This window comes from Balaenoptera physalus, assembly GCF_965194825.1.
Source record: "Balaenoptera physalus genome assembly, chromosome: 13".
NCBI lineage: Eukaryota > Metazoa > Chordata > Mammalia > Artiodactyla > Balaenopteridae > Balaenoptera > Balaenoptera physalus.
In genome coordinates, this window is record NC_138892.1 from 3,775,060 (window position 1) to 3,800,768 (window position 25,709).

General features: G+C 42.6%; 1 protein-coding gene and 1 long non-coding RNA gene across 14 annotated transcripts in view; one reads left to right on the forward strand and one right to left on the reverse strand.

Annotated features, from left to right (window-relative positions):
* The window catches only part of PPARA (peroxisome proliferator activated receptor alpha), a 68,821-nt gene that overhangs the window by 24,701 nt on the left and 18,411 nt on the right, over nt 1-25,709 (reverse strand). The gene's annotated exons all lie outside the window — the stretch shown is intronic.
* Nucleotides 1,656-23,456, forward strand: LOC309641857. The gene is made up of 3 exons (XR_014252794.1): nt 1,656-2,847; nt 11,806-20,891; nt 20,946-23,456. It is a non-coding gene; the product is annotated as an uncharacterized lncRNA (long non-coding RNA).

Consider the following 25,709-nt stretch of genomic DNA (forward strand, 5'->3'; position numbering starts at 1 on the left):
TATATATTTAAAAAAAAAAAAGATGTGGTACATACACACAATGGAATACTACTCAGCCATAAAAAAAGAATAATGCCATTTGCAGCAACATGGATGGACCTAGACATTATCATACTAAGTGAAGTAAGTCAGACCGAGAAAGACAAACACCATATGATATCACTTATGTGTGGAATCTAAAATATGACACAAATGAACTTATCTACAAAATAGAAACAGACTCACAGACATAGAGAACAGACTTGTGGTTGCCAAGGGGGAGGGTGGGTGGGGAAGGGACGGAGTGGGAGGTTGGGATTAGCAGATGCAAACTACTATATATAGGATGGATCAACAACAAGGTCCTAGTGTATAGCACAAGGGACTATATTCAGTATCCTGTAATAAACCATCATGGAAAAGAATATGAAAAAGAATATATATGTATATAACGGAATCACTTTGCTGTCCAGCAGAAATTAACACAACATTGCAAATCAACTATACTTCAATTAAAATTTTTCTTTGTCAGCAGAAGTCCATGGAAACGAAATTCGCATTTACCACCCGAAAGTTTTGACCCAGTGTAGACAGAACCAGTAGCAATGGTGATGACGCTGAACTTTTAGCAGCCAGACAACAGAGAAGCAACGGAGGACCGAGGCCCTCGACAGTTGCAGACAAGGAGGTCCTGATGGGTCTTGGCAGAAATACAACACATAGACGACAGGCAGACGTAAGGCTGAGCCTTCACTTTCAGAGTCAAGCTGGTGGTCACCGCTGGGATGGGAGGACGCATTTTATGAACTTTGTGGACCATGTAAGTCCCCCTGAGCTGGTGACTGGAGAACCCTGGAGACACCTTGGGGGGACACCCAGCCCAGGGCAGCGGGCGTGGGGGCCGGGAACAGGGCAGGGAGGAAGACAAGGAAGGTGCACAGGGCACCCCAGAGCCGGGCCCTCGGTAACAGTTACTGCATTGCTTTTTTTAATGGGCCCAGCACCGGGGCAGGGGAGGTAGCACTGGTCCCGTTGACAGAGGAGAAAACGCAGAGACTCGGGGAGGAAAGTCACTTGTGCTGCCAGTAGGCGAAGAGAGAGAAAGAAAGAAACAAGTGATCGTCGCAGAGGCAGTGTGACGAGTGCCGTCACGGGACACCCTGAGGGTTGGGAAGGCTCCACAAAGGAGGGGACACCCGAGCTGCATCCTAAGAGGTGATCAGAAAGAAATGCAGCAGCAGAAAATAAAAAATGGTAAGGGGCATTTCTAAGAAAAGCCCACATGCAGAGATGACCTAAAACATCACAGAGTAAGTAGCCGAGAAGGTCTGGACAATCCACTTTGGGGGGGGCGCTGGGTCAACTACGCGTCGCTGCACAGCAAACAACCCCAAAGCTCAGTGGCTTGAACTACACCGCTTTATTTGTTCACAATTCTGTGGCTCAGCAACTTGGGCTGGGCCGGGCTGGCCGGGTCTTCTGCGGTCAGGTGGCAGCCGTGGCTGGAGGGTCAGTGGAGGTGGGTGACTGTGGCCGGGCCCTTCTCACCACGTGGCCTTCCGTCCTACGGAGGCCAGCACAGGCTTCTGCAGGTGCCTTCGTGTTCCAACAGTGGACGCGGAAACTCCGAGACCTCACTCGTAAATGCTGCGTCACTTCTGCCACAGTCTGCGGGTCAAAGCGAGTTACGAGGCGAGCCCAGATCCAAGGGGTGGGGAAGTGAACCCTACCTCTGAGCGGGGGGAGGGGGGGGAGCCTCAGAGAAACTGGGACCATTTTTGATGCAGCACAGGGTGGGGGCGGGGAGAGGAGCCTGCAGAGGCGGGAGAGGCCGGCAGTGCAATCAAGGTGCGTCGCCGCTCTCGGGAGCAGGAGTGCAGACCCTGCCCTGCAAGCAGTAAGGAGTCCCGGAGGGACGGTAAGAGCTGCAGCAGGATTGTTCTGGCAGCGGGGCGGAGTCCAGATTCAAAGCAGATAAGGCGAGAAGCAGAAGACTCCTTAGGAGGCTGGGGTAACCGTCCTCATAAGAGGTGACGATGCCCCCGGGAGCTGATGTGGGGAGGCGGGGAGGACGAAGAGCTAACATGGGCAGCTGGCAGGGCACGGAGCAGGGAACGGGGGCACAGCCTAGGATAAACCTCCTCTCTGACTTAGGTAACTGGGCGGACGGGTGACATCCACGAAATCCGGAACGTAAGGAGAAGAGCGCGGTCCCAGGGTGGAGAGAGTCATGGAAGGGAGAAAGGTGACGAATTCAGTTGTGAACTGCAGGTTACGGTGTCTGTGGGACGCACAGGCTGGGCCTCTGCAAACGTCATCTCCTCTTCTGGGAAGTTCTGATAATGTTACCAATGTTCTCCTCGTAGGGTTCTTATCAACAGCAGCACCTAGGCGGGCCGGGTGGATGAAGTCCCAACTTCCGGGGCGAGGGCAGTGCTCCTGGCGACCTTGGACATTTCAACTGTGAATCAGGTTAATGACATCCACGTGCTCGCTGCATGTGTTCCTTGCGTTTGTGGAGCTCCCGGCTCGTGGCGGCTCTCCTTCCTCCTTCCTTACTGGGGAACTCTGTTACCCCCGCCTCACCCCTGCCTTTATCCGTTAATCACGCCCTTCCTCCTGCCTGGCTGGTCTTCCCCAAACTATAATATCCCCAAAGGCAAGAGCAAGCCTTATGCAAGTGTCCTGCACAAAACAGCCCTTGGATGAGCTGAGCTGAACCACAAAGGAAACGTTTGTTTTCTAGGGCACCACTCTTCCTTATATTGCATTGCTTAGCCTTCAAATTTCAGAGAGTATTACATTGAAGTCTCTTTGACTCTGTTTCTCATCATTTTTCCCAAGCCAGGGTCAACAGCTTCGGGAGAGGTAAGTCAAAAGAGTACAGTTAACCACGGGGGTAGAGTTGCAAACTGGAGAAGACAAGATACTAAGTGCACTGTTGTTTTGCAGCTTTGATCAATTTTTCACTCTGTTAAGCAGGTCATCAAATCCAGATTTTTTTTAAACTGGACTTTATTTTAAGAACAGTTTCAAGGGACTTCTCTGGCGGTCCCGTGGTTAAGACTCCGTGCTCCCAATGCAGGGGACCTGGGTTCAACCCCTGGTTGGGGCACTGGATCCCGCATGCCTGCCGCCACTAGGAAGCTCGTGTGCCGCAACTAAGACCCTGTGCAGCCAAAAATAAATAAACAAATAAATATTGAAAAAAAAAAAAGAACAGTTTTAGGTTCCCAGCAAATCCGAGTGGAAGGTACAAGAGAGTTCCCATGTACCCTCACATAAGCAGAGCCTTCCCGACCGTCAACATCCCACACCAGAGTGGGACATTTGTTACAATCAATGAATCTGTACTGACACATTATTGTCACCCAAAATCCACAGTTGACATTAGGGTTCACTCCTGGTTATGAATTCTATGGGTTTTGACAAATGTATAATGACACGTATCCACCATTACAGTATCATACAGAGTAGTTTCTGCTCTAAAAATCTGTGCTCTGCCTATTCATGTCTCCTTCCCACTTAACCCCTGGCAAGCCCTGATCTTTTTACTGTCTCCATAGTTTGGTCTTTTCTAGAATGTCATATATTTGCAATCATACAGTATGTACCCTTTTCAGGTTGGCTTCTTTCACTTAGTCATATGCATTTAGGTGATTTTTTTTTAATTTTTGAATTTTATTTTATTTTTTTATACAGCAGGTTCTTATTAGTTATTTATTTTATACATATTAGTGTATATACGTCAATCCCCAATTCATCACAGCACCACCACCACCCCTGCCACTTTCCCCCTTGGTGTCCATACGTTTGTTCTCTACATCTGTGTCTCTATTTCTGCCCTGCAAACCAGTTCATCTGTACCATTTTTCTAGGTTCCACGTATACGCGTTAACATACAATATTTGTTTTTCTCTTTCTGACTTACTTCACTCTGTATGACAGTCTCTAGATCCATCCACGTCTCTACAAATGACCCAATTTCACACCTTTTATGGCTGAGTAATATTCCATTGTATATATGTGCCACATCTTCTTTATCCATTCAGTGTGTGTTGATGGACACAGGTTGCTTCCATGTCCTGGCTATTGTAAATAGTGCTGCAATGAACATTGGGGTGCATGTGTCTTTCTGAATTATGGTTTTCTCTGGGTATATGCCCAGTAGTGGGATTGCTGGATCATATGGTAATTCTATTTTTAGTTTTTTAAGGAACCTCCATACTGTTCTCCATAGTGGCTGTATCAATTTACATTCCCACCAACAGTGCAAGAGGGTTCCCTTTTCTCCACACCCTCTCCAGCATTTGCTATTTGTAGATTTTCTGATGATGCCATTCTAACCGAAGTGAGGTGATACCTCATTGTAGTTCTGATTTGAATTTCTCTAATAATTAGTGATGTTGAGCAGCTTTTCATGTGCCTCTTGGCCATCTGTATGTCTTCTCTGGAGAAATACCTATTTAGGTCTTCTGCCCATTTTTTGACTGGGTTGTTTGTTTTTTAAATTTTGAGCTCCATGAGCTGTTTATATATATAATTTTGGAGATTAGTCCTTTGTCCATTGATTCGTTTCCAAATATTTTCTCCCATTCTTAGAGTTGTCTTTTCGTCTTGTTTATAGTTTCCTTTGCTGTGCAAAAGCTTTGAAGTTTCATTAGGTCCCATTTGTTTATTTTTGTTTTTATTTCCATTACTCTAGGAGGTGGGTCAAAAAAGATCTTGCTGTGATTTATGTCAGAGTGTTCTTCCTATGTTTTCCTCTAAGAGTTTTATGGTGTCTGGTCTTACATTTAGGTCTTTAATCCATTTTGAGTTTATTTTTGTGTATGGTGTTAGGGAGTGTTCTAATTTCATTCTTTTGCATGTAGCTGTCCAGTTTTCCCAGCACCATTTATTGAAGAGACTGTCTTTTCTCCATTGTATATCCTTGCCTCCTTTGTCATAGATTAGTTGACCACAGGTGCGTGGGTTTATCTCTGGGCTTTCTATCCTGTTCTATTGATCTGTATTTCTGTTTTTGTGCCAGTACTGTACTGTCTTGATTACTGTAGCTTTGTAGTATAGTCTGAAGTCAAGGAGTCTGATTCCTCCAGTTCCAGTTTTTTCCCTCAAGATTGCTTTGGCTATTCGGGGCCTTTTGTGTCTCCATACAAATTTTAAGATTTTTTGTTCTAGTTCTGTAAAAAATGCCACTGGTAATTTGATAGAGATTGCACTGAATCTGTAGATTGCTTTGGGTAGTACAGTCGTTTTCACAATATTGATTCTTCCAATCCAAGAACATGGTATATCTCTCCATCTGTTTGTGTCATCTTTGATTTCTTTCATCAGTGTCTTATAGTTTTCTGAGTACAGGTCTTTCACCTCCTTAGGTAGGTTTATTCCTAGGTATTTTATTCTTTTTGTTGCAATGGTGAATGGGACTGTTTCCTTAATTTCTTTCTGATTTTTCATCATTAGTGTATAAGAATGAAAGAGATTTCTGTGTATTAATTTTGTTTCCTGCAACTTTACCAAATTCACTGATTAGCTCTAGTACTTTTCTGGTGGCATCTTTAGGATTATCTATGTATAGTATCATGTCATCTGCAAACAGTGACAGTTTTACTTCTTCTTTTCCAATTTGTATTCCTTTTATTTCTTTTTCTTCTCTGATTGCCATCGCTAGGACTTCCAAAACTATGTTGAATAATAGTGGCAGGAGTGGACATCCTTGTCTTGTTCCTGATCTTAGAGGAAATGCTTTCAGTTTTTAACCATTGAGAATGACGTTTGCTGTGGGTTTGTTGTATATGGCCTTTATTATGTTGAGGTAGGCTCCCTCTATGCCCACTTTCTGGAGAGTTTTTATCATAAATGGGTGTTGAATTTTGTCAAAAGCTTTTTCTGCAATTATTGAGATGATCATATGGTCTTTATTCTTCAATTTGTTAATATGATGTATCGCATTGGTTGGTTTGCATATATTGAAGAATCCTTGCATCCCTGGGATAAATCTCACTTGATCATGGTATATGATCCTTTTACTGTGTTGTTGGATTCTGTCTGCTAGTATTTTGTTGAGGATTTTTGCATCTATACTCATCAGTGATATTGGTCTGTAATTTTCTTTTTTTGTAGAATCTTTGTCTGGTTTTGGTATCAGGGTGATGGTGGCCTCGTAGAATGAGTTTGGGAGTGCTCCTTCCTCTGCAATTTTTTGGAAGAGTTTGAGAAGGATGGGTGTTAGCTCTTCTCTAAGTGTTTGCTAGAATTCACCTGTGAAGCCATCTGATCCTGGACTTTTGTTGGGAGATTTTATTTTTTTAAATTTTTTTATTTTGGCTGCGTTGGGTCTTCATTGCTGCGTGCAGGCTTTCTCTATCTGTGGTAAGCGGGGGCTACTCTTCGTTGTGGTGCATGGGCTTCTCATTGCGATGGCTTCTCTTGTTGCGGAGCACGGGCTCAAGGCACACAGGCTTCAGTAGCTGTGGCATGTGGGCTCAGTAGTTGTGGCACACGGGCTTAGTAGCTCCGCAGCATGTGGGATCTTCCCGGACCAGGGATCGAACCCGTGTCCCCTGCATTGGCAGGTGGATTCTTAACCACTGCACCACCAGGGAAGCCCTGTTGGAAGATTTTTAATCACAGTTTCAATTTCATTACTTGTGATTGGTCTGTTCAAATTTTCTATTTCTTCCTGGTTCAGTCTTGGAAGGTTATACATTTCTAAGAATTTGTCCATTTCTTCCAGGTTGTCTATTTTATTGGCATAGAGTTGCTTGTAGTAGTCTCTTAGGATGCTTTGTATTTCTGCGGTGTCCGTTGTAACTTCTCCTTTTTCATTTCTAATTTTATTGATTTGAGTCCTCTCCCTCTTTTTCTTGATGAGTCTGGCTAAAGGTTTATCAATTTTGTTTATCTTCTCAAAGAAGCCGCTTTTAGTTTTATTGATCTTTGCTATTGTTTTGTTTCTATTTCATTTATTTCTGCTCTGATCTTTATGATTTCCTTCCTTCTACTAACTTGGGGTTTTGTCTGTTCTTCTTTCTCTAGTTGCTTTAGGTGTAAGGTTAGATTGTTTATTTGAGCTTTTTCTTGTTTCTTGAGGTAGGACTGTATTGCTATAAACTTCCCTCTTAGAACTGCTTTTGCTGCATCCCATAGGTTTTGGATCGTTGTGTTTTCCTTGTCATTTGTCTCTAGGTATTTTTTGATTTCCTCTTTGATTTCTTCAGTGATCTCTTGGTTATTTAGTAACGGATTGTTTAGCCTTCATGTGTTTGTGTTTTTATGGTTTTTTTCCCTGTAATTTATTTCTAATCTCATAGCATTGTGGTCGGAAAAGATGCTTGATATGATTTCAATTTTTTTAAAATTTACTGAGGCTTGACTTGTGACCCAAGATGTGATCTATCCTGCAGAATGCTCCGTGTGCACTTGAGAAGAAAGTGTAATCTGCTGTCTTCAGATGGAATGTCCTATAAATATCAATTAAATCTATCTGGTCTATTGTGTCATTTAAAGCTTGTGTTTCCTTATTAATTTCCTGTCTGGATGATCTGTCCATTGGTGTAAATGAGGTGTTAAAGTCTCCCACTATTAATGTGTTACTGTCAATTTCCTCTTTTATAGCTGTTAGCATGCACCTTATGTATTGAGGTGCTCCTATGTTGGGTGCATATATATTTGTAATTGTTATATCTTCTTCTTGGATTGATCCCTTGATCATTATGTAGTGTCTTTCCTTGTCTCTTGTAACATTCTTTATTTTTAAGTCTATTATATCTGATATGAGTATTGCTACTCCAGTTTTCTTTTGATTCCCATTTGCATGGAATCTCCTTTTCCATCCCCTCACTTTCAGTCTGTATGTGTCCCTAGGTCTGAAGTGGGTCTCTTGTAGACAGCATATATATGAGTCTTGTTTCTGTATCCATTCAGTGAGCCTGTGTCTTCTGGTTGGAGCATTTAATCCACTCACATTTAAGGTAATTATTGATATATATGTTCCTATTACCATTTTTTAAATTGTTTTGGGTTTGTTTTTGTAGGTCCTTTTCTTCTCTTGTGTTTCCCACTTAGAGAAGTTCCTTTAGCATTTGTTGTAGAGCTGGTTTGGTGGTGCTGAATTCTCTTAGCTTTTGCTTGTCTGTAAAGCTTTTGATTTCTCTGTCAAATCTGAATGAGATTCTTGCTGGGTAGAGTAATCTTAGCTGTAGGTTCTTCCCTTTCATCACTTTAAATATATCGTGCCACTCCCTTCTGGCTGGTAGAGTTTCTGCTGAGATATCAGCTGTTAACCTTATGGGAGCTCCCTTGTATGTTATTTGTCATTTTTCCCTTGTTGCTTTTAATAATTTTTCTTTGTCCTGAATTTTTGTCAGTTTGATTACTATGTATCTCGGCATGTTTCTCCTTGGGTCTATCCTGCCTGGGACTCTCTGTGCTTCCTGGACTTGGATGGCTATTTCCTTTCCCATATTAGGGAAGTTTTCGGCTATAATCTCTTCAAATATTTGTTTGTTCTTTAATTCTTCTAGGTCTTTGTTAAACATTTCTTGCATCTTCTTGATCTTTGCCTCCATTCTTTTCCAAGGTCCTGGATCATCTTCACTATCATTATTCTGAATTCTTTTTCTGGAAGGATGCCTATCTCCACTTCATTTAGGTTTTTTTTCTGGGGTTTTATCTTGTTCCTTCATCTGGTACATAGTCCTCTGCCTTTTCATTTTGTCTATCTTTCTGTGAATGTGGTTTTCATTCCACAGGCTGCAGGATTATAGTTCTTCTTGCTTCTGCTGTCTGCCCTCTGGTAGGTGAGAGGCTTGTGCATGCTTCCTGATGGGAGGGACGTGGTGGTGGGTAGAGCTGGGTGTTGATTTGGTGGGCAGAGCTCAGTAAAACTTTAATCTGCTTGTCTGCTGATGGGTGGGGCTGAGTTCCCTCCATGTTGGTTGTTTGGCCTGAGGTGGCCCAGCACTGGAAGCTACTGGCTCTTTGGTGGGGCTAATGGCGGACTCTGGGAGGGCTCACGCCAAGGAGTACTTCCCAGAACTTCTGCTGCCAGTGTCCTTGTCCCTGTGGTGAGCCACAGCCACCCCCCACCTCTTCAGGAGACCCTCCAACACTAGCAGGTAGGTCTGGTTCAGTCTCCTATGGGGTCACTACTCCTTCCCCTGGGTGCCTATGAGCACACTACTTTGTGTGTGCCCTCCAAGAGTGGAGTCCCTGTTTCCCCCAGTCCTGTTGAAGTCCTGCAATCAAATCCCACTAACCTTCCAAGTCTGATTCTCTAGGAATTACTCCTCCTGTTGCCAGACCCCCAGGTTGGGAAGCCTGACGTGGGGCTCAGAACCTTCACTCCAGTGGGTGGACTTCTGTGGTATAAGTGTTCTCCAGTCTGTGAGTCACCCACCCGCCAGTTGTGGGATTTGATTTTATTGTGATTGCGCCCCTCTTACCGTCTCACTGTGGCTTCTCCTTTGTCTTTGGATGTGCGGTATCTTTTTTGGTGAGTTCCAGTGTCTTCCTGTCGATGATTGTTCAGCAGTTAGTTGTCCCGTGAATGTATTTCTACTGCCAGTCCTGTAGTGCCTAGAGGCCCAAAGGTGCAGTACTAGTTTTAAGGGAAAGACAGAAGTCCCTTTCCCTTTATCTTTAACTTCTCGGGGCCAACTTGATGGAAATCTAAATTTGCTCTAAACCAAGAGTAACCAAGTAGAAAGATAATTACTTTTGGTGTAGTTCTAATATATGCTGGAGGTTAGTTTTGGTTTTATGATTTCAGGAAGTTGATAAAAGAGATGTGTCCATTTTTCTTTCTTTTTTTAAAAATTTATTTATTTATGGCTGTGTTGGGTCTTCATTTCTGTGTGAGGGCTTTCTCTAGTTGTGGCAAGCAAGGGCCACTCTTCATCACAATGCACGGGCCTCTCACTATCGCGGCCTCTCTTGTTGCGGATCACAGGCTCCAGACGCGCAGGCTCAGTAATTGTGGCTCACGGGCCCAGTTGCTCCGTGACATGTGGGATCTTCCCAGACCAAGGCTCGAACCCGTGTCCCCTGCATTGGCAGGCAGATTCTCAACCACTGTGCCACCAGGGAAGCCCCTCTTTTTTTTTTTTAACCGTTTTTTAAACACTGAAGTATAGTTAACTTACAATGTTGTACTGTTGTTGTTAGTACAACACACACACATACATATATATTCTTTTTCATATTCTTTTCCAGTATAGGTTTTTACAAGATACTGAATACAGGTCCCTGTGCTACACAGTAGGTCCTTGTTTATCTATTTTATATACAGTAGTGTGTATCTGTTTAATCCCAAACTCCTAATTTATCCCTCCCCCCGACCATCCCCTTTGGTAACCATACGTTTGTTTTTTATGTCCGTGAGTCTGTTTCTGTTTTGTATCATTTTTTTAGATCCTGCATATAAGCGATATCATATGGTATTTGTCTTTCTCTGTCTGACTTCACTTAATATGATAATCTCCACGTCCATCCATGTTGCTGCAAATGGCAGGGATGTGTCCATTTTTAGACCTTTCTCCTTTAATTTTCCCCTTCCGTTTTGGATACGGTCAATGGTATTGTATTTTGCCAGAGCAGATAAGTTCTCAATGTCCTTCCACTTCTTCAAGTCTTACAAGAAGCAGCGGTGGAAGAGCAGAACAGGGTCGACCACAGAATTCTGAAACAAGGGAACTCAAAGTAAAACCTTTCTCACTCTACTCATACTGTAATGAGAAATGGTAAATACCAGAAGTTTCTAAGAGAGAAAAGCCCCTGCAGCAACACTCTGAATATCCAGTGCTCACTCGGCCCACAGAACCATCTGGGAATTTAGCATCAGCCTTTTCATAAGCACACTCAGAATAACATAAACTTTACCAACATGGTTCAACTGTCTGCAAGGTGAAAACCATTTTTTGGACATTTTCATAAATAACACTAACGTTCTTCTGCTTCTCCTACTTGACTGAACAATGGATGCTTGCTCATTCTCAGTCTGTGTTTTGCTCTACAGCAAATGAGACACAAGGAAGAAAAAAGCCCAAATCTGGGCTATTAATATAATGTTTTCACTGGTTTCATCCTCTTCCATAAGGATAAGGAGATTGGGAAAAAGAAACACACTTCTCTTCAGCGGTTCTATTTAGGCAGTGGACATATATTATAATTTTATTTCTATCGTCACTGAGCAATGGTTTCGCTTCAGCTTTATTGGTCTGTGAATGGCCTGTGATAGGCATTTTGAGGAGACAGCTGACTAGGACACAGCTCTTATCCTTAAGGAGTTCCAAAGTAATCAGGAGATGGTGGAAGATAAAACATGTTCTCCGATAATCACCCCAGAAGACAGAATACTAGGTGGCACCGAGTATTGTAGAGGGAGAGATTTCAGTGAGAAACCCAATCACCGCACTCAAAAATTAAACAGGAGCTCAGCTTTGCAGAACTTCTTTTTTTTATTTTGTGTGTGTGTGTGTGTGTTTGTTTGTTTTGGACGTGCTGCGTGGCATGCGGGATCTTAGTTCCCCAACTGGGGATTGAACCCGGGCCCCCAGAAGTGGAAGCGTGGAGTCCTAACCACTGGACCTCCAGGGAATCCCCAGAACTTCTTTTTTTTAATTCAAACTTTAATCTTAGCCCAATGATTAGGAAGCGTGGGTTCTGGAGTCATCGAAACTGCCACTGCTGTGTGTTAAGTTGTGTAACATCTGAGCTAATCTACAAGGTCCCTAAGCCTCAGAGAGATGTTGAACTTGAGATGAAGTGGTGAGTCATATGCACGTCATTTCACTCTTTTCTGCATCCCCTCTGAAACCACAGGGAAAAGACTGAAAACAAAACCAAAAGGGATCAATCCAGGAAGAAGAGAAGAGCAGGAGGAGACCGCAGCAGGAGCAGCTGGAGGCTGGAAAGGAGCGGGATGTGGAGGATGGAGGAGAGACCGCGAAACCAGCACCTGGAAAAGCAGGAACCCCAGGTTCCTCCTGCAGAACCCCGGGCACTCAGTAACTGGAGGTACCAGGCAGGGGTACAACTGGGGCGAAAGCAGGAGGATGGGCAGAAGCTCTGAGCAGTGGTCCTAGATCCCCTCCCCCATCTGTCTCCATGGCAACTCGCCATGCCTGCAGGGATGTGAACCACGGCGTCAGCAGGCACAGGGGACTGCTGACACCCCGGCCTGCTTCTCCTCTTCCTTCTGGAACCCCAGGGGCTCTAGGTCTACTTCCCTCCCTCCTCCTCAACCCCAAATAGGGGATTGAAATATCTTCTATGGGAATATCTTCCATTTAAGAAGGGAGACTTAAAGACACCAACAGTCAGCCCATCAGGAGCCCATTCCTCCCCGTCCCAGCCTGATCTCCACAAGGATGTCTAAAGTGAACATCCCCACCTTCTGCCCACAGCCTCAATCAGCTTTTTAGTTCCTCACTTTTAAAGAAAATTAGACAACCCTCCCCACAAATACCAGACTTCTGAGGAAGGCCCCTCCCTTGAAATAAAGAGAGCCAACCAACCAAGCAACACAGAAAAAACAGCTCAGAGGAAACAATACACAGGAGGAAGAAACCTACATAACCAGGGGAAACATTATTAATATCCTCAGAAAGATGAGATATTGCACTCATGAAAAGCAGAGCATGGCATAAAAAGGAGCATTCAGAGAACAAAAACCTCTCTTGGGAATTAAAAACACGATCCCAAACTTAATAGAAGGGTTGGAGGATAAAGGCCGTAATCTCCCAAAAAGTAAAGAGAAAAGAGAGAGATGGAAATGGGGGAAGACGGACGAGAAAGTGAGAGCACCAGCCCAGGAGGTGAGACTCATACAAATGACGAGGTCCCAGAGGGACGGAGGTGAGGAGACCGGGCAGAGGCAATTATCCACAAATGAATTCAAGCACAGTTCTCAGAAATGAAGGCTGTGAATTTCCAGGTTCCCAACAGAATGCGTGAATGCAGACTCACATCAAGGCAGGCCACTGGGAAATTCCAGAACACACTGGGATAAAGAGGACAGCCCACCAGACCCTACTAGCTCTCAGAGGGGGGACACATGCCCCATGCAAAGCATCAAATATCAGAATGCTTTTGGATTTCTCACCTTTACAAACCTTCAACACCTTTACAACGGGGAAGGAAAGTGACTCCCACTCGTAACTCGATATCCCGGTAGACCACCCATCAGATGGGAGGGTAGAAAAGCTCCTGTTTATTCTTTTAGTGTGGTAACTGTGTCTCACTCTGAGACTCTGGATTCTCTCCCTCCCATAATACCTGGTACTTACCTTGTCTTGGGGGTAATGATGGACAAACTTTTTTTAAAAAAATAAATTGATTTATTTATTTTTGGCTGCATTGGGTCTTTGTTGCTGCACGTGGGCTTTCTCTAGCTGCGGTGAGCGGGGGCTACTCTTCATTGTGGTGCATGGGCTTCTCATTGCGGTGCCTTCTCTTGTTGAGGAGCATGGGCTGTAGGCGCGTGGACTTCAGTAGCTGTGGCTCATGGGCTCTAGAGCGCAGGCTCAGTAGTTGTGGCTCATGAGCTTAGGTGCCCCGCGGCATGTGGGATCTTCCCAGACCGGGGACTGAACCTGTGTCCCCTGCGTTGGCAGGCAGATTCTTTTTTTTTTTTAATTTAAGAGAAGCTTTTTATTGACTAAAAGGTACTGATTGGGATTTAATATAACAATACACTTCTGGAAATGTCTTACATGAGGGTTATACACACATTCACTGCTAAAGTTAGATGTACCCCATTTTTTTTTAACATCTTTATTGGAGTATAATTGCTTTGTGTTAGTTTCTGCTGTATAACAAAGTGAATCAGTTATACATATTCATATATCCCCATATCCCCTCCCTCTTGCATGTCCCTCCCACCCTCCTTATCCCACCCCTCTGGGTGGTCACAGAGCACCGCGCTGATCTCCCTGTGCGATGCAGCTGCTTCTCACTAGCTATCTATTTTACATTTGGTAGTGTATATATGTCAATGCTACTCTCTCACTTCGTCCCAGCCTGCCCTTCCCCCTCTGTGTCCTCAAGTCCATTCTCTACGTCTGCGTCTTTATTCCTGTCCTGCCCCTATGTTCATCAGAACCATTTTTTTTTAGATTCCATATATATGTGTTAGCATACGGTATTTGTTTCTAATGGGTCTGTAGTAGTACCATATCACCTCTGTGAAAGCTGCAGAACGCCGGTATGGGGATTGTAGGTTTAATTTGTATTGCCCTGATGACTAATGATGTCGAACATTTTCCTCATGCTTATTGGCTATCCACATATCTTCTTTGCTGAAGTGTCAGTTCAAATCTCTTGCCCATTTAAAAACTAGGTTATTTTCTTATTAGTGAATTTCCAAAGTTTTTTTTTCTGTATTCTGGTTACAAGTCCTTTATCAGGTTTATGCTTTACAAAGATTTCTTTGCAGTCTGTAATTTGTGTTTTCATTTTCCCAAAACTGTCTTTTGAAGAGCAAAAGTTTTCATTTTGATGAAGTCCAATTCATCAATTTTTTTCTTTTGTGGATTGTCTTATTGGTGTCATATCTATGAAATCTTTGCCTAACCCAAGGTCGTAAAGATTTTTTTCCCTGTGTTTTCTTCTAGAAGTTTTATAGTTTTAGATTTTACATTTAGATCTATGATCTATTTTGAGCTAATTTTTGTATATGGTATGAGGAATGGATCAAAGTTCATTTTGGGCATATAGATAACCAGTTGTGCTGGCACCATTTGTTGAAAAGATTGTTCTTGTTCCACTGAACTGCCTTTGTACCTTTGTAAAACACAGTGATTTCTGTTAGTAGCAAGTATGGAATTTTATCAAATGCTTCTTCTATATCTATTGAAATGATTATATAGTATTTCTTTTTTATTCTGTTAATTTGGTGAATTACACTAATTTTTGACTTTTAAACTATCCTTATATTCTTGGGATGAACCCATTTGGCTATGATATGACATTCTTTTTATACATCATTGATTCAATGTCCTAAACTGTAAATTAGAATTTTTGCATCTATGTCCAAAAGGGATATCGGCCTTTAGTTTTCTTTACTTGTAATGTCTTTGCCTAGTATTGGTATCAGATTAATGCTAGCCTCCTGGAATGAACTGCAAAATACTCCCACCCCTTCAATTTTTTGGAAGATTTTGTCTAGAATGGAATTGTTTATTCTTTAGATATTTAGATAGATAGGTAGAACCTACCAGTGAAGCCGTCTAAGCCTGAAGTTTCTTTGTGGAAAGGATTTTAAAATTCTATTTATTTAATAGATGTAGGGCTAGATAGATGATCTATTTCTTCTTGAGTTCAGTTTTGGAAATATGTGTATTTCAAGTAATTTGTCTTTTTTATCTGAGTTGTCAAACTTATTGACATAAAGTTCATAATATTTTATTGTTATCCTTATATAATAGCTGTAGAATCTGTAGTGATGTCACCTCTCTCAATGCAGATATTAGCAGTTTGTATCTTTTCTTCTTTTTCTGAATAAGCCAGGCCAGAGGTTTATCAACATTATTTATCTTCTCAAAGAACCAGCTTTGTGTTTCATTGATCTTCTCTGTTGTGTTTGGTTTTCTATTCATCGATTTCACCCTGATCTTCATTATTTCCTTTTTTCTGCTTACAGTGGCTTTAATTTGCTCTCCTTTTTCTTAAGGTCATTGATTTGAGTCCACTCTTCTTTTCTAGTATAGGTGTTTAGTGTTATAAATTTTCATCTAAGTACTGCTATAGCAGATTCCACAAATTTCAATATGTTGTTTTTATTTTCATTCAGTTCAAAATACTTTCTAATTTCTTCTTTGATTTAGTTTTTGACACATGGCTTATTTAGAAGCATGTAATTTAGTTTCCAAATATTTGGTGATTTTTCACTCCTGTTTATATAAGCGATTTCTAATTTAATTCCATTATGTCAGAGAATCTACCTTATGTGACTTGAATCTTTTAAAGTTTATTGAGATTTGTTTTATGGCCCAGAATACAATGTACCTTGGTAAACGTCTGTATGCACTTGAAAATAATGTATATTCTGCTGTTTTGGGTAGATTGTTCTATATATTGTTCTATATGTCAATTAGATCAAATTGGTTGATAATGTTCACATCTTCTATATCCTTGTTGATATTCTCTATATTTGTTTAACAAATTACCTCTGACTACAATTTTATATTTGTCTGTTTCTCCTTGCAGTTCTATCAGTTTTTGTTCATGTATTTTATTATTTTTTAAAATTTATTATTTATTTATTTATTTGGCTGCATTGGGTCTAAGTTGCTGCGTTCAGGCTTTCTCTAGTTGCGGATAGCGGGGGCTACTCTTTGTTGCAGTGCGCGGGCTTCTCATTGCGGTGGCTTCTCTTGTTGCGGAGCACAGGCTCTAGGCACACAGGCTTCAGTAGTTGTGGCGTCTGGGCTCAGCAGTTGTAGCACGCAGGCCCTAGAGTGCAGGCTCAGTAGTTGTGGCGCATGGGCTTAGATGCTCCGCGGCATGTGGGATCTTCCTGGACCAGGGCTAGAACCCGTGTCCCCTGCATTGGCAGGCGGATTCTTAACCACTGCGCCACCAGGGAGGTCCCACTTCATGTATTTTAAAGCTCTGTTATTAGATGCATAAACTTTTAGAATTCTTAAATCTTCCCAATGAATTGACCCCATTATTTCTTCAAATATTTTTTCTGTCCCCCACTTTTTGCCCCCAGGGTCTCCAATTATACATATATTAGGCTGCTGTTGGTCAACAGTTCACTGATGCTCTTTTTATTTTTTAAAAATTGTTTATTCTGTGTGTGTCATTTTATATATATATATATAATCAGTTCTGGGTAGGTTTCAATTCACTGATATTTTCCCCCTCATTATGGATCCTCTTTTCCTGCTTCTTTGCATGTCTGGTAATCCTTGATTAGATGTCAGACATTGTAATTTCTTACCTTGTTCAGTGCTAAGTAGTTTTGTATTCCTATAAATATTCTTGAGCTTTCTTCTGGGATGTAGTTAAATTACTTGGACAATTACTTGGAAAAGATCCTTTTGTACCTTTTTTTTTTTTTTTTAATTTATTTTTGGCTGTGTTGGGTCTTCATTTCTGTGCGAGGGCTTTCTCCAGTTGCGGCGAGCGGGGGCCACTCTTCATCACGGTGCACGGGCCTCTCACTATCGCGGCCTCTCCTGTTGCGGAGCACAGGCTCCAGATGCGCAGGCTCAGTAGTTGTGGCTCATGGGCCCAGTTGCTCCGCGGCATGTGGGATCTTCCCAGACCAGGGCTCGAATCCGTGTCCCCTGCATTGGCAGGCAGATTCTCAACCACTGCGCCACCAGGGAAGCCCCGATCCTTTTGTATGTTATTTTTGAGATCTGTCAGGCAGGACCACAGCAGTATGTAATCTAGTGCAATTATTCCCCCCTACTGAGGCAAGATCTTTCTGAGTAATCTATCCAATCCCTCTTGAAGTATGAGGTTTTCCAGACTGGCAGGTGGAAAACAGGCACTGTTCCTGGTCCCATGTGAGTGCCAGGCACTATTCCTGGCCCAGTTTGAGTGCTGGCCACTGTTCCTTCTAATCCTCTCAGATGGTTCTTTTCCTGGCCTCAAGTAGTATTACTCACATGCCTGCACCAAGCATTACTTAGCAGATCTCCAGAGTTCTCTCCTCTGGTACTCTGCCCTGGGAACACTAGACTCTTTGGTCTCTCCAGAGTCTCAGCTCCATCTCCTCAACTTAGAGAACCTTCCAGGCTCTGCCCAGGTTCTCCCTCCCTGCACCACGGCCTGGAAACTCACTTAAGTCACACCTCTCACCTTGTTTGTTTTCACCTCACAACCATCAGTGTCATTCATTGCCTGATGTCCAATGTCTTGAAAAACATTGTTTCATACATTTGCCTGGATTTCTTGTTGTCTCTGGCAGGAGAGTAAATCAGTTCCATTCCATCTTGGACTATGGAACCAATCATTTTTACACACATAGAGTAAGTTGGTTACAAGGTCACAATCACTATCTCTCAATCTTTTTAGGTCTATGTCCCATTCTGATAAATAGAAATACCTCAGATTCTCCTTTAATATTGTTTAAAATTTTTAAGTAAATGATTTTTAAAGACTATACTTTAAAAATTCACCCCCTCCTCAGAGAGTCTGCTAAGCCTCCTTGGTATATGAGATGCTGATACGTCTTCTTGGTTATAAACCTGAGATCCTGCTACAAATTCTTGGGAATATATCCCAAAATCCAATTACCTCTTGGGGTCTATACCTGAGACTCTGCAATACCTACCTTTAAAGGTATAACACTTTCCTATTCATACAGAGATAAAAAGTTGCAGAACAGAAAATAACAATTGTCTTGTTGGAGGCTTATAGGAACATTGTGACTAGATCTACAGACAGCTGCAAGAACAATGGATTCTGGCACCAAAAAGTCTGCAATAACCTGCCACACCCCCTCCCCTTTTAGTATAAAAGAAGCCTGAATTCTAACTCAGGGAAGATGGCTCTTTGGGTCACTAGCCCACCATCTTCTCAGTCTGCTGGCTTTCCAAATAAAGCCACTATTTCTTGCCCCAACAACTCGTCTCTCAATTATTGCCCTGTCACTCAGTGAGTAGTATGAGCTTGGACTTGGTAACAGTACTAAGATCTACTCAGTAATCATGACAGTATGGTATTGGCAAAGGAACCAACACATAGACCAATGATTAGACCACAAAACCCTGAAATAGACCCATACAAATATGCCCAACCGATTTTTGACAATTAAAAAGCAATTCAAGGGAGGAATGACAGCCTTTTCAACAAATGGTGCTGGTACGATTGGATATCCATAATTAAAAACAAAAAAAAATGAACCTCAATCTAAGTCTCACATCTTACACAAGAATTACCTCCTAATGGATCATGGACTTACATGTAGAATATAAAACCAAAAAACTTATAGAAAAACTAGGAGAAAAGCATCAGGATCTACAGCTAAGTAAAAAGTTCTTAGGCTTGACACCAGAAGTACAATCCCTAAAAGGAAAAATTGATAAACTGGACTTCATCAAAATTAAAAATGTTTCGTTTATAAAGAACCTTATGATGAGGCTGAAAAGACAAGTATACTTTGGGTGAAAATATCTGTAAATCACATATCCGACAAAGGACAAGTATCTTGAATACATAAAGAAATTTCAAAATGGAACAATAAAAAGCCAAAATTTCAATTAGAAAATGAGCAAAAGACATGCAGAGGGGCTTCCCTGGTGGCGCAGTGGTTGAGAATCTGCCTGCTAATGCAGGGGACACGGGTTCGAGCCCTGGTCTGGGAAGATCCCACATGCCGTGGAGCAACTAGGCCCGTGAGCCACAACTACTGAGCCTGCGCGTCTGGAGCCTGTGCTCCGCAACAAGAGAGGCCGCGATAGTGAGAGGCCCGCGCACCGCGATGAAGAGTGGCCCCCGCTTGCCGCAACTGGAGAAAGCCCTCGCACAGAAACGAAGACCCAACACAGTCAAAAAAAAAAAAAAAAAGAAATGCGCAAAGGATTTAAACAGACATTTCTCCAAAGAAGATATACAAATGGCCAACAGGTGTATGAAAAGATGCTCAGTGTCATTAGTCAGGGAAATTCAAATCAAAACCACAATGAGATACCACTTCACATCCACTAGAATGGCTACAATCAAAAAGACAGACAATAACAAGTGTTGGTGAAGATGTGGAGAAACTGGAACCCTCACATATTGCTATTGAGATTGTAAAATGATGTAGCCATTTGGAAAACAGTTTGTCAGTTTCTCAAAAAAGTTAAACACAGAGTTACTATATGACACAGCAATTCTACTTCTAGAGAAATGAAAACAGACATCTACACAAAAACATGTATGTGCTCAGAGCAGCATTATTCATCCCAGCCAAAAAGTGGAAATTACATGTCCACCAATTGATTAACGGATAAAGAAAGTGTACTATGTCTATACAATATTCTTGGTGACAAAAAGAAATGAAGTATTGATTTGTGATACAACATGGATAACCCTTGAACACATTATGCTAAGTGAAAGAAGCCAGTCACAAAAAACCATGTATTGTATAAATCCATTTATACGAAATGTCCAGGACAGGCAAATTGTAGAGACAGAGAGTAGATTACTGGTTGCTTAGGGCTGGGGTGGGGTGTGCAGGGAATGAGGAATGATTGTTAGTGGATATGTGGTTTCTTCTAGGGGTGATGAAAATGTTCTAAAATTAGATCGTGGCAATGGTTGCACAACACTGTAAGTATAATGGAAACCATGGAATTGTATACTTTAAACCATTGTTTAAATATACCAGTTATATATCAGTGTATGGTATGTAAACTACATCTCAATGGAGCTATTTAAAACCAGTACAGCAGCTTTATTCATAACTCATAACTGGAAAGAACCCATATGTCCTCTGATGGTGAATGGTTTCACAAACTTGGTACATTCATTCCACAGAATACTACTCAGCAATAAAAAGGAATGAACTATTAATATACCCAACAACCTGTATGAATCTGATGGGAGTTATGCTAAATGAAAAAGTCAATCCCAAAAAGTTACATGCCATAGGATTCATGATATAACACTCTTGAAATGACAAAATGATAGAAATGGAGAACAGACTGCAGGGTAAGGAAGGGGGTCAGGGTTTGAGGGATCAGTGTGGCTCTAAAGGGCAAGCAGAGGTGATGAAAATGCTCACCTTGACAGTATCATGTCGATATCTTGGCTGTGATAATGCACTATTGTTTTGCAAGATGTTACCACTGGGGAAGCGGCACAAAGAGTACTCGGGATCTGTCTGTATTATTTCTTACAACTGCATGTGAATCTACAATTATATCAAATTTAAAGATTTTTTAATTTTAAAAAAGTACTAAATTGTAAGGCAATTATACTTCAATAAAGATGTTTAAAAAAAAAAAAAGTACTAAAAGGGAGCTAAATTAGGAGTGATGTCTTCAGAACAGGTGAGCTGTAGCTCAACATTTTCTGATCTGCAGCTTTCAGAAGCCGAACATGGTAATACATGCAGCTAAGATACAGAAGTTACAAACTGTCTTTCTGGTTTGTTCGTTCGCTTTTTTTTCCACTTGGAAGTAATTTCACTTACAGAATAATTGCACATGTGCACAAAATAGTACAAAGAACACTGTGAACCCTGTACCCTTTATCATATTCACTGATGATTAACATTCTGCCCACTTGCTCTGTCTTTATACTTAGGTAGGCATACAGTGTGTGTGTGTGTGTGTGTGTGTGTGTGTGTGTGTGTATGTGTGTGTGTGTGTGTATTTGAAGCATGACCTTATCTCCCTCAATACTGAAGTATGTGTTTTCTACGAATAAGGATGTTCTCTTACACACTACAGTACACTTATAAATTTCAGTACATTTAACAGAGATATAATACTTTATGATTCAAAGTCAAATTTTGTCAGTTGACCCAATAATGTCCTTGATATTATTCCCTCCAGGACAGGATCTAGCGTAGGGTCAGATATGGCATTTTGCTGTCATTTCTCTTTTGATCTGAAACACTTCCACAGCCTTTCTTTGTCTTTTCATGACAGCGACTTTTTAAAAGCATACCATTTTCACTCCTCCTGTTTTTAAATAAAATGTAGACACTGCTTTAATTCCTACTCATAGTAGCTTGTCTTTAGGTAGGTATCTTCAGAGAAGAGTCAGCACTTCCTAAGAGCCTCTAACTTGAGGTATCCTAGGTCCTCTTCTGGAGTTGGGTGCTTCAGTAGGCTCCTAGCCTCTCTAGCAACTTTTCACGCCCTCAGTTTTGTCCGTTTGCCAGCTGGAAATGTTTGCAAGGCTTTCCTATTTGGAACTAGAGGTTCCCAGAGCTACATAGCTTCAATTCCTATTCGCCATGACGAATAAAAGAAAACTAAAAACATAATTATTCTGTAAATTCCCAAATAAGAGCGAAAAGAACAGAAACGAAATAATCGACTTAACGTCAATTTTCAGCAGCTCACTGATTCCAAAGCGAATGTTGGTAACAATAGCCGATTGTAGAACAATGGCTTTTCTAAAGAAACAAGGATGAATGCAACTTAAAGTGACAAGGACACTAAGGGAACAGAAGCAATCTGTTTAAGGAAAAAGGATGAATTTACTGCTATAAAGTCAAGCTGTGCATAAAAATAAGAGAACCAGGAAACCTACTAAGGGTTTATTCATAAGACCCAGCGCCGGGGATTTTAACGAGGAGACGGTCATGTTTCCGCGGTAACTGATTATGTATATCCACTGGGGCAAATTGGGGAGGGGTTGAGGTGCCTGTCAAAGCACCAGTGCTTGACATGCAGAAGGCTCTGTGCGGCCACCCTGCCAGCAAGAGGGCACGTCTGATAGCACAAGGCGATCAACTCAATGCTTTGTGACGACCTAGAGGGGTGGGATAGGGAGGGTGGGAGGGAGGCTCAAGAGGGAGAGGATATGGGGTATATGTATACATATAGCTGATTCACTTTGTTGTACAGCAGAAACTAACACAACATTGTAAAGCAATTATACTTCAAGAAGGATGTGGGAAAAAAAAAAAAAAGAGGGCACGTCTGAGGCCGGGACCAGCTGTCGACATGCCTTTACCCAACATGCCCTGATGTGACCTTGGTCTTTTACGTCTGCAGCAAGTTACAGCTTAGGGCCTTTTGGACAGTCTGGTTTGTTTGTTTTGAAAGATTGTTTTCTTCCTAATTACTTGCATCCATCCTGTCTCTGCCCACAGCATCACTCCCCCCCCCACCCCACCTGGACTTCTGCAACATCCTCCTAACTGGCCCCCTAGCCAGCCAGCTCCTCTCTCCAAGGGTCTCACGCGTTGCTGCCAGTTGCACCCCGAAGTCCAGCCCTGATCACCCCACCCCTGCTTTCGGCACCCCCCTGAGGAGCATCAGTTCCATTCCTGGATTTGCAGGGAAGGAAACAGACCAAGGATCAGCAGCATCCAAGGTCACATGGCTACTCGGCTGTCAGTTTCCCTGCCCCGTGCGCGGTGCAGTGTCCTCCCGCCATACCCCCTTGCTGCCCACGCTGCACGCTGCCAGCCCTCGGTGAGGCCCACCAGCCTCACAACCGGCCTGCAGCTTCTGTCCCTGGCCTCTGACGACAGCCAGAGGGAGCCTGGAGCAGCTGCATCGCAGTGCATGGTGCCCCACTCAGAAGCCTCCTCCCCAGGGGCTGCTTTCACAGAGGGCACAGCCAGGGCCCTTACAATGTCCCCAAGGCCCTCCACGGTGACCTGCTGCCACCTCCCCGCTGGGACTGCACGTCCTCCTCCTCCCGGGACATTCTTGCAGTCATACTTGCTTGCGCTCCCCCCGCGAGCCGGGCCCCGGCTGCCTGCTGCACCAGGACGCTCCCCTCCTGGAGTCTGCTGAGACTCTCACCTTCCAGTCCTTTCTCAGACGTCACTTTCTCAGTGAGGCCTCTTGGCCATCCTTGCAGCGCCTTGGCCCTCCCTGGACGCATGCCCCACCACCCCCCCACCTCTGCCTGTAGCGTCTTTGAACACACGAAGCCGAGCACGGACTCCACCACTGGGCTGATCATCTGTCTCTCCCCGCCAGAGAGCCAGCTCTACAAGAAAAGGGATTTTGTGGTTTTTTTGCTCGCTTATGTATCCCCAAATGCTTAGAATGATGCCTGGCACAGAGAAGGAGCTTAATAAACATTTGATGACGTTTTATCCTGAATGGATCAAACTTCTCTTCATTCCCCTTTGCAAACCCTGTGTTCTGGCCAAAATAAACTACTCAGCATCTGCCAGACTCACCTCCTGCTTTCCAGCCTCTGTACTTTGTCTGATTCCTTTGCCTGGAATGCTTCCCATTCCCACACACGTTAGGGGAAGCTCAAATACAATTCCTCCCAAAAGCTTTCCCGGATTCACCCAGGTGGAAGGACCCCATCCCTCACATCACAGGTATTGATTGATGTCTAACTATCCCCCTGATCTGTAACTCCTTAAGGCAGAATTCACACCTGCTACCGTCCTTGCCATACAAGGCAGGTGTTCAATAAATATAGACTGATTCAATCTAACATCGGTGCTACACTCTGGACATTGGTCCTGTTCCTACAAAAAACCTTCATATCATTTTAAGCAACGAACCAAAGAAAGGAGTCTACGCAGAAGACACCACCGGGGTTCAAAGGCAAAGGCTGGGCGTGGCACAGATGCTCTTCTTTAGAATTAGGGATTCATGCAACTTCAAGTGACAAGAATGCTAAGGGAACAGAAATGATCTGTTTAAGGAAAAAAAAATGGCAAAGTTCCTGAAGCTTATCCTAAGCCATTCTGGGGGTGGGGGGGGCATGAGGGGCTTCAGGGCTGTATAACCTGCCTGTAACCAGCCCCAAGAGTCCACACCGTTCAGCTGAGCATAGTCGAGATGCCCACGTGAGCTTGGTGGCAGAGGTCAGTGTCCCTTGTTTGGCACATTAGGCCTTTCCAGAGAGAACTGACCCCTTCCCAAGACTGAGTTGTCCCTTCCGGGAACACGGTACAGCCATCTGTTTATTTGGGCTACATTTAATGTCAATAGTGTGATCAGTTTTCTCAGTAGAGGTCTTGCATACCTTTTTAAGGTTTATTCTTAGGTATAAGATACATACATTTTAATTTAATTCTTAATGAACAGATTGTATTATTTAGAGTAGTTTTATTTTTTCCAATTTTTTAATTGAAGTATAGTTGATTTATAATGTGTTAATTTCTGCTGCACAGCAAAGTGATTCAGTTATACATATATAGAGTCTTTTTTTTTAATATTCTTTTCCATTATGGTTTATCATAAGATATTGAATATAGTTCTCTGTGCTGCACAGTAGGACCTTGTTGTTTATCCATCCTATATATAAAAGCTTACATCTGCTGACCCCAACCTCCCACTCCATCCTTCCCTCTACCGCCTCCCCCTTGGCAACCACCAGTCTGTACTATTTAGAGTAGTTATAGGTTTACAGAAAAACTGCGCAGAAAGTGCAAAGAGTTCCCATGTACCTTCACAGTTTTCCTATTAGTAACATCTTGGTACAATCGTTACCACTGATGAGCCAATATCAGTATATTATTAACTAAAATCCATAGTTTACATCAGGGTTCACTCTTGGTGTTGTACTTTCTATAGATTTGGACAGATGTATAAGGATATGTACCTCTATTACAGTATCATACAGAATGACTTCACTGCCCTAAAAGTCCTCTGTGCTCTGTCTAATCATCCTTTCCTCCCCCCAACCCCCGGCAACCACTGATCTTTTTACTGTCTCCACAGTTTTGCCTTTTCCAGAATGTCACAGAGTTGAAATCATACAGTCTATAGCCTTTTCAGTTTGGGTCCTTCAGGTATATGATACTTTTGGCAATAACATCAGTGATATCACTTGCCAAAATGTTTTTCAAAGAGGCGGTACCACTTTACATTCCCATTATCAGTGTTGGTGAGTTCCTGCCACACCACATCCTCGGCCGTGACACTTGGTCAGTCTTCTTAATTTAGCCATTCTGGCTGGTGTTTAATATCTCTCTACTACTAACAGCAATATCTGCTACTAATAGTTTGCATTTTCCTAATCACTAATGATGTTAAACATCTTTTCATGTGCTTACTTGCCACCCAACACCTTTTGTTGAAGAATTTGTTCAAATCATTTGCCCACTTTTGCTTTCATTCTTA